General features: G+C 41.0%; 9 non-coding genes across 9 annotated transcripts; 4 read left to right on the forward strand and 5 right to left on the reverse strand.

The window, feature by feature from the left end:
- Positions 1-230: 230 nt before the first annotated feature.
- TRNAQ-CUG lies at positions 231-302 on the forward strand. The gene has a single exon. It is a non-coding gene; the product is annotated as a tRNA-Gln (tRNA).
- A 297-nt stretch (positions 303-599) lies between these two features.
- On the reverse strand, positions 600-681 carry TRNAS-UGA. Its single transcript has one exon. It is a non-coding gene; the product is annotated as a tRNA-Ser (tRNA).
- Positions 682-2417: 1736 nt separating this feature from the next.
- Positions 2418-2499, reverse strand: TRNAS-UGA. The gene has a single exon. It is a non-coding gene; the product is annotated as a tRNA-Ser (tRNA).
- Positions 2500-3873: 1374 nt separating this feature from the next.
- TRNAQ-CUG lies at positions 3874-3945 on the forward strand. Its single transcript has one exon. It is a non-coding gene; the product is annotated as a tRNA-Gln (tRNA).
- Positions 3946-4242: 297 nt separating this feature from the next.
- Positions 4243-4324, reverse strand: TRNAS-UGA. The gene has a single exon. It is a non-coding gene; the product is annotated as a tRNA-Ser (tRNA).
- Positions 4325-5698: 1374 nt separating this feature from the next.
- Positions 5699-5770, forward strand: TRNAQ-CUG. Its single transcript has one exon. It is a non-coding gene; the product is annotated as a tRNA-Gln (tRNA).
- A 297-nt stretch (positions 5771-6067) lies between these two features.
- Positions 6068-6149, reverse strand: TRNAS-UGA. The gene has a single exon. It is a non-coding gene; the product is annotated as a tRNA-Ser (tRNA).
- A 1374-nt stretch (positions 6150-7523) lies between these two features.
- Positions 7524-7595, forward strand: TRNAQ-CUG. The gene has a single exon. It is a non-coding gene; the product is annotated as a tRNA-Gln (tRNA).
- Positions 7596-7892: 297 nt separating this feature from the next.
- On the reverse strand, positions 7893-7974 carry TRNAS-UGA. The gene has a single exon. It is a non-coding gene; the product is annotated as a tRNA-Ser (tRNA).
- Between the last annotated feature and the right edge of the window lie 1325 nt (positions 7975-9299).

A 9299-nucleotide genomic window follows, 5' to 3' on the forward strand; every position in this document is an offset into this window, starting at 1 on the left:
CAGGAGAAGTTATCATGGCAGCCTGGGCCTGATGAAGAAGAAAAGATGGAAAGTTAACTTCTCCAATTAGAGGAGATGTCAACTTGAGTCACTGGATTGAATTGTATTCTAGTACATTAGCCTATGTGCTAAGAGTAAATAGAATTTTTTTTCGGTCTCCTCTAAGTAGGCCCTAACAACGTTCAATTTGACAAGCTGCGGATAGCCATCATCAACAAGTTCTTGTGGAGGGTTCCATGGTGTAATGGTTAGCACTCTGGACTCTGAATCCAGCGATCCGAGTTCAAATCTCGGTGGGACCTATCTTTTTGAATTCTTGTGTTCTCTTACTTTCGTTAAATTGCTTGTTTTTACACAATACTCCACTCTTCATTGCGATTAGATTTCTATTGAGGTGCAAGCTATTGTATTTCACAATGAAAAAAAGACATAGCTATTTGCTTCGCATGTAACCAGCTCACAGAATACTGAAAATTGGAACGACAAGACGTGAAGTTAGAATCAGTATAGGAGACTCATATGCTCCCAGGAGCCAAGGTGCCAAGCATAAGCTTGACAATGCCTCCCCGTTTTATTAAAGGGTAAACAGAGATAGACAACGCTGTGAACAGGATTTGAACCTGTGCGGGGAAACCCCATTGGATTTCAAGTCCAACGCCTTAACCACTCGGCCATCACAGCACATTTGTTCCAAAGATGCTGTCATGCTTGCTTCTAGCATGCTGATTGGTGAGTGGACAATCACCCTACCCCTATACAGACACTAGCCTTCAAGGAGCAAAAACCCCTTTCCTTGTGCAAGACCACACCGTTTTTTGCATTGGACAGTCAATATCTAGAGATTGGACAAACTTTAAAATGAAAGCCACATAAATATTACTTTCGTAAGTGGTACCAAGAGCCTCAGTTAATCTTCCTACGATAAGTGACAAAAGGTAAAGGAGGTCTTGCACCAGGTCTCAATTTACTAATCAATTAAAGTAACACTCAGCACAGACTCCAAACCCAAAAAATAACAACCAACAAAACCTAACATAATCTCCTTTTTTTATTTTCTTCTTTTATCTTATATCACAACTGTAGACCATGACAAATTAAATAGAAAATCGCTATATTCTTTTCTTGGGCTGCAGCCATGTTTTCTCCCCCTCTGATTCTAGTGCAGCTGAGCCAGGAAGTTAAGGCGGAGGGGGCTTGGTTTAGGCTACATAATTTACGTCTACCCAGTAAGAGTAGCCAATTTGTTGGAAGGAATCTCCTAGTTACCAATTGTATAAAATAAAAGCGCTAACAGTCCCAGCTATGGAACATACATAGCATTAGCAATAGTACATACATAGAACCTGCCATAATACCAATTAGTGTTTACGTAGCTAATTGGGGCTCGTTTAAAGCTTTACAGGGAAAGGCACTCAAGTTTTCCTAGACACCTATGTGGAGGCATTTAGAGGACACTATTACTGTCTTCATGCCACTAAGGGGACAAAATTACTGTGTAGGGCACACAATGGAAAGATTCATGTGTGGAAAACCTTCTGGGGCACTGTATAAAACTAATACTTTTGGAGTAACTATAGTTAAGACACTATTATTTCTGGAGTGGAGTACAGTATTTGGGGGAGTACTTTACAACATAGCAAGTACAGGAATGTGGGCATCTGGGGCAGCTACAGGCATGGTGATAGGTAAAGGAGTGGAAAGTACTTTTAAAGGGGAGGCAGGGTCTGAAGTGTGAGGAGAGGGTGTAGAATAGTAAAAGAGGGAGCTGGAAAAGCAAGGTGCTAAAGATGTCTACTCCGCAAACTCTGCAGAGATTTGTCATGGTCAGGAGAAGTTATCATGGCAGCCTGGGCCTGATGAAGAAGAAAAGATGGAAAGTTAACTTCTCCAATTAGAGGAGATGTCAACTTGAGTCACTGGATTGAATTGTATTCTAGTACATTAGCCTATGTGCTAAGAGTAAATAGAATTTTTTTTCGGTCTCCTCTAAGTAGGCCCTAACAACGTTCAATTTGACAAGCTGCGGATAGCCATCATCAACAAGTTCTTGTGGAGGGTTCCATGGTGTAATGGTTAGCACTCTGATTCCAGTGATCCGAGTTCAAATCTCGGTGGGACCTATCTTTTTGAATTCTTGTGTTCTCTTACTTTCGTTAAATTGCTTGTTTTTACACAATACTCCACTCTTCATTGCGATTAGATTTCTATCGAGGTGCAAGCTATTGTATTTCACAATGAAAAAAAGACATAGCTATTTGCTTCGCATGTAACCAGCTCACAGAATACTGAAAATTGGAACGACAAGACGTGAAGTTAGAATCAGTATAGGAGACTCATATGCTCCCAGGAGCCAAGGTGCCAAGCATAAGCTTGACAATGCCTCCCCGTTTTATTAAAGGGTAAACAGAGATAGACAACGCTGTGAACAGGATTTGAACCTGTGCGGGGAAACCCCATTGGATTTCAAGTCCAACGCCTTAACCACTCGGCCATCACAGCACATTTGTTCCAAAGATGCTGTCATGCTTGCTTCTAGCATGCTGATTGGTGAGTGGACAATCACCCTACCCCTATACAGACACTAGCCTTCAAGGAGCAAAAACCCCTTTCCTTGTGCAAGACCACACCGTTTTTTGCATTGGACAGTCAATATCTAGAGATTGGACAAACTTTAAAATGAAAGCCACATAAATATTACTTTCGTAAGTGGTACCAAGAGCCTCAGTTAATCTTCCTACGATAAGTGACAAAAGGTAAAGGAGGTCTTGCACCAGGTCTCAATTTACTAATCAATTAAAGTAACACTCAGCACAGACTCCAAACCCAAAAAATAACAACCAACAAAACCTAACATAATCTCCTTTTTTTATTTTCTTCTTTTATCTTATATCACAACTGTAGACCATGACAAATTAAATAGAAAATCGCTATATTCTTTTCTTGGGCTGCAGCCATGTTTTCTCCCCCTCTGATTCTAGTGCAGCTGAGCCAGGAAGTTAAGGCGGAGGGGGCTTGGTTTAGGCTACATAATTTACGTCTACCCAGTAAGAGTAGCCAATTTGTTGGAAGGAATCTCCTAGTTACCAATTGTATAAAATAAAAGCGCTAACAGTCCCAGCTATGGAACATACATAGCATTAGCAATAGTACATACATAGAACCTGCCATAATACCAATTAGTGTTTACGTAGCTAATTGGGGCTCGTTTAAAGCTTTACAGGGAAAGGCACTCAAGTTTTCCTAGACACCTATGTGGAGGCATTTAGAGGACACTATTACTGTCTTCATGCCACTAAGGGGACAAAATTACTGTGTAGGGCACACAATGGAAAGATTCATGTGTGGAAAACCTTCTGGGGCACTGTATAAAACTAATACTTTTGGAGTAACTATAGTTAAGACACTATTATTTCTGGAGTGGAGTACAGTATTTGGGGGAGTACTTTACAACATAGCAAGTACAGGAATGTGGGCATCTGGGGCAGCTACAGGCATGGTGATAGGTAAAGGAGTGGAAAGTACTTTTAAAGGGGAGGCAGGGTCTGAAGTGTGAGGAGAGGGTGTAGAATAGTAAAAGAGGGAGCTGGAAAAGCAAGGTGCTAAAGATGTCTACTCCGCAAACTCTGCAGAGATTTGTCATGGTCAGGAGAAGTTATCATGGCAGCCTGGGCCTGATGAAGAAGAAAAGATGGAAAGTTAACTTCTCCAATTAGAGGAGATGTCAACTTGAGTCACTGGATTGAATTGTATTCTAGTACATTAGCCTATGTGCTAAGAGTAAATAGAATTTTTTTTCGGTCTCCTCTAAGTAGGCCCTAACAACGTTCAATTTGACAAGCTGCGGATAGCCATCATCAACAAGTTCTTGTGGAGGGTTCCATGGTGTAATGGTTAGCACTCTGGACTCTGAATCCAGCGATCCGAGTTCAAATCTCGGTGGGACCTATCTTTTTGAATTCTTGTGTTCTCTTACTTTCGTTAAATTGCTTGTTTTTACACAATACTCCACTCTTCATTGCGATTAGATTTCTATTGAGGTGCAAGCTATTGTATTTCACAATGAAAAAAAGACATAGCTATTTGCTTCGCATGTAACCAGCTCACAGAATACTGAAAATTGGAACGACAAGACGTGAAGTTAGAATCAGTATAGGAGACTCATATGCTCCCAGGAGCCAAGGTGCCAAGCATAAGCTTGACAATGCCTCCCCGTTTTATTAAAGGGTAAACAGAGATAGACAACGCTGTGAACAGGATTTGAACCTGTGCAGGGAAACCCCATTGGATTTCAAGTCCAACGCCTTAACCACTCGGCCATCACAGCACATTTGTTCCAAAGATGCTGTCATGCTTGCTTCTAGCATGCTGATTGGTGAGTGGACAATCACCCTACCCCTATACAGACACTAGCCTTCAAGGAGCAAAAACCCCTTTCCTTGTGCAAGACCACACCGTTTTTTGCATTGGACAGTCAATATCTAGAGATTGGACAAACTTTAAAATGAAAGCCACATAAATATTACTTTCGTAAGTGGTACCAAGAGCCTCAGTTAATCTTCCTACGATAAGTGACAAAAGGTAAAGGAGGTCTTGCACCAGGTCTCAATTTACTAATCAATTAAAGTAACACTCAGCACAGACTCCAAACCCAAAAAATAACAACCAACAAAACCTAACATAATCTCCTTTTTTTATTTTCTTCTTTTATCTTATATCACAACTGTAGACCATGACAAATTAAATAGAAAATCGCTATATTCTTTTCTTGGGCTGCAGCCATGTTTTCTCCCCCTCTGATTCTAGTGCAGCTGAGCCAGGAAGTTAAGGCGGAGGGGGCTTGGTTTAGGCTACATAATTTACGTCTACCCAGTAAGAGTAGCCAATTTGTTGGAAGGAATCTCCTAGTTACCAATTGTATAAAATAAAAGCGCTAACAGTCCCAGCTATGGAACATACATAGCATTAGCAATAGTACATACATAGAACCTGCCATAATACCAATTAGTGTTTACGTAGCTAATTGGGGCTCGTTTAAAGCTTTACAGGGAAAGGCACTCAAGTTTTCCTAGACACCTATGTGGAGGCATTTAGAGGACACTATTACTGTCTTCATGCCACTAAGGGGACAAAATTACTGTGTAGGGCACACAATGGAAAGATTCATGTGTGGAAAACCTTCTGGGGCACTGTATAAAACTAATACTTTTGGAGTAACTATAGTTAAGACACTATTATTTCTGGAGTGGAGTACAGTATTTGGGGGAGTACTTTACAACATAGCAAGTACAGGAATGTGGGCATCTGGGGCAGCTACAGGCATGGTGATAGGTAAAGGAGTGGAAAGTACTTTTAAAGGGGAGGCAGGGTCTGAAGTGTGAGGAGAGGGTGTAGAATAGTAAAAGAGGGAGCTGGAAAAGCAAGGTGCTAAAGATGTCTACTCCGCAAACTCTGCAGAGATTTGTCATGGTCAGGAGAAGTTATCATGGCAGCCTGGGCCTGATGAAGAAGAAAAGATGGAAAGTTAACTTCTCCAATTAGAGGAGATGTCAACTTGAGTCACTGGATTGAATTGTATTCTAGTACATTAGCCTATGTGCTAAGAGTAAATAGAATTTTTTTTCGGTCTCCTCTAAGTAGGCCCTAACAACGTTCAATTTGACAAGCTGTGGATAGCCATCATCAACAAGTTCTTGTGGAGGGTTCCATGGTGTAATGGTTAGCACTCTGGACTCTGAATCCAGCGATCCGAGTTCAAATCTCGGTGGGACCTATCTTTTTGAATTCTTGTGTTCTCTTACTTTCGTTAAATTGCTTGTTTTTACACAATACTCCACTCTTCATTGCGATTAGATTTCTATTGAGGTGCAAGCTATTGTATTTCACAATGAAAAAAAGACATAGCTATTTGCTTCGCATGTAACCAGCTCACAGAATACTGAAAATTGGAACGACAAGACGTGAAGTTAGAATCAGTATAGGAGACTCATATGCTCCCAGGAGCCAAGGTGCCAAGCATAAGCTTGACAATGCCTCCCCGTTTTATTAAAGGGTAAACAGAGATAGACAACGCTGTGAACAGGATTTGAACCTGTGCGGGGAAACCCCATTGGATTTCAAGTCCAACGCCTTAACCACTCGGCCATCACAGCACATTTGTTCCAAAGATGCTGTCATGCTTGCTTCTAGCATGCTGATTGGTGAGTGGACAATCACCCTACCCCTATACAGACACTAGCCTTCAAGGAGCAAAAACCCCTTTCCTTGTGCAAGACCACACCGTTTTTTGCATTGGACAGTCAATATCTAGAGATTGGACAAACTTTAAAATGAAAGCCACATAAATATTACTTTCGTAAGTGGTACCAAGAGCCTCAGTTAATCTTCCTACGATAAGTGACAAAAGGTAAAGGAGGTCTTGCACCAGGTCTCAATTTACTAATCAATTAAAGTAACACTCAGCACAGACTCCAAACCCAAAAAATAACAACCAACAAAACCTAACATAATCTCCTTTTTTTATTTTCTTCTTTTATCTTATATCACAACTGTAGACCATGACAAATTAAATAGAAAATCGCTATATTCTTTTCTTGGGCTGCAGCCATGTTTTCTCCCCCTCTGATTCTAGTGCAGCTGAGCCAGGAAGTTAAGGCGGAGGGGGCTTGGTTTAGGCTACATAATTTACGTCTACCCAGTAAGAGTAGCCAATTTGTTGGAAGGAATCTCCTAGTTACCAATTGTATAAAATAAAAGCGCTAACAGTCCCAGCTATGGAACATACATAGCATTAGCAATAGTACATACATAGAACCTGCCATAATACCAATTAGTGTTTACGTAGCTAATTGGGGCTCGTTTAAAGCTTTACAGGGAAAGGCACTCAAGTTTTCCTAGACACCTATGTGGAGGCATTTAGAGGACACTATTACTGTCTTCATGCCACTAAGGGGACAAAATTACTGTGTAGGGCACACAATGGAAAGATTCATGTGTGGAAAACCTTCTGGGGCACTGTATAAAACTAATACTTTTGGAGTAACTATAGTTAAGACACTATTATTTCTGGAGTGGAGTACAGTATTTGGGGGAGTACTTTACAACATAGCAAGTACAGGAATGTGGGCATCTGGGGCAGCTACAGGCATGGTGATAGGTAAAGGAGTGGAAAGTACTTTTAAAGGGGAGGCAGGGTCTGAAGTGTGAGGAGAGGGTGTAGAATAGTAAAAGAGGGAGCTGGAAAAGCAAGGTGCTAAAGATGTCTACTCCGCAAACTCTGCAGAGATTTGTCATGGTCAGGAGAAGTTATCATGGCAGCCTGGGCCTGATGAAGAAGAAAAGATGGAAAGTTAACTTCTCCAATTAGAGGAGATGTCAACTTGAGTCACTGGATTGAATTGTATTCTAGTACATTAGCCTATGTGCTAAGAGTAAATAGAATTTTTTTTCGGTCTCCTCTAAGTAGGCCCTAACAACGTTCAATTTGACAAGCTGCGGATAGCCATCATCAACAAGTTCTTGTGGAGGGTTCCATGGTGTAATGGTTAGCACTCTGGACTCTGAATCCAGCGATCCGAGTTCAAATCTCGGTGGGACCTATCTTTTTGAATTCTTGTGTTCTCTTACTTTCGTTAAATTGCTTGTTTTTACACAATACTCCACTCTTCATTGCGATTAGATTTCTATTGAGGTGCAAGCTATTGTATTTCACAATGAAAAAAAGACATAGCTATTTGCTTCGCTTGTAACCAGCTCACAGAATACAGAAAATTGGAACGACAAGACGTGAAGTTAGAATCAGTATAGGAGACTCATATGCTCCCAGGAGCCAAGGTGCCAAGCATAAGCTTGACAATGCCTCCCCGTTTTATTAAAGGGTAAACAGAGATAGACAACGCTGTGAACAGGATTTGAACCTGTGCGGGGAAACCCCATTGGATTTCAAGTCCAACGCCTTAACCACTCGGCCATCACAGCACATTTGTTCCAAAGATGCTGTCATGCTTGCTTCTAGCATGCTGATTGGTGAGTGGACAATCACCCTACCCCTATACAGACACTAGCCTTCAAGGAGCAAAAACCCCTTTCCTTGTGCAAGACCACACCGTTTTTTGCATTGGACAGTCAATATCTAGAGATTGGACAAACTTTAAAATGAAAGCCACATAAATATTACTTTCGTAAGTGGTACCAAGAGCCTCAGTTAATCTTCCTACGATAAGTGACAAAAGGTAAAGGAGGTCTTGCACCAGGTCTCAATTTACTAATCAATTAAAGTAACACTCAGCACAGACTCCAAACCCAAAAAATAACAACCAACAAAACCTAACATAATCTCCTTTTTTTATTTTCTTCTTTTATCTTATATCACAACTGTAGACCATGACAAATTAAATAGAAAATCGCTATATTCTTTTCTTGGGCTGCAGCCATGTTTTCTCCCCCTCTGATTCTAGTGCAGCTGAGCCAGGAAGTTAAGGCGGAGGGGGCTTGGTTTAGGCTACATAATTTACGTCTACCCAGTAAGAGTAGCCAATTTGTTGGAAGGAATCTCCTAGTTACCAATTGTATAAAATAAAAGCGCTAACAGTCCCAGCTATGGAACATACATAGCATTAGCAATAGTACATACATAGAACCTGCCATAATACCAATTAGTGTTTACGTAGCTAATTGGGGCTCGTTTAAAGCTTTACAGGGAAAGGCACTCAAGTTTTCCTAGACACCTATGTGGAGGCATTTAGAGGACACTATTACTGTCTTCATGCCACTAAGGGGACAAAATTACTGTGTAGGGCACACAATGGAAAGATTCATGTGTGGAAAACCTTCTGGGGCACTGTATAAAACTAATACTTTTGGAGTAACTATAGTTAAGACACTATTATTTCTGGAGTGGAGTACAGTATTTGGGGGAGTACTTTACAGCATAGCAAGTACAGGAATGTGGGCATCTGGGGCAGCTACAGGCATGGTGATAGGTAAAGGAGTGGAAAGTACTTTTAAAGGGGAGGCAGGGTCTGAAGTGTGAGGAGAGGGTGTAGAATAGTAAAAGAGGGAGCTGGAAAAGCAAGGTGCTAAAGATGTCTACTCCGCAAACTCTGCAGAGATTTGTCATGGTCAGGAGAAGTTATCATGGCAGCCTGGGCCTGATGAAGAAGAAAAGATGGAAAGTTAACTTCTCCAATTAGAGAAGATGTCAACTTGAGTCACTGGATTGAATTGTATTCTAGTACATTAGCCTATGTGCTAAGAGTAAATAGAATTTTTTTTCGGTCTCCTCTAAGTAGGCCCTAACAACG

This window comes from Bufo bufo, chromosome 1 (genome assembly GCF_905171765.1).
Source record: "Bufo bufo chromosome 1, aBufBuf1.1, whole genome shotgun sequence".
In the NCBI taxonomy this organism is placed as follows: domain Eukaryota; kingdom Metazoa; phylum Chordata; class Amphibia; order Anura; family Bufonidae; genus Bufo; species Bufo bufo.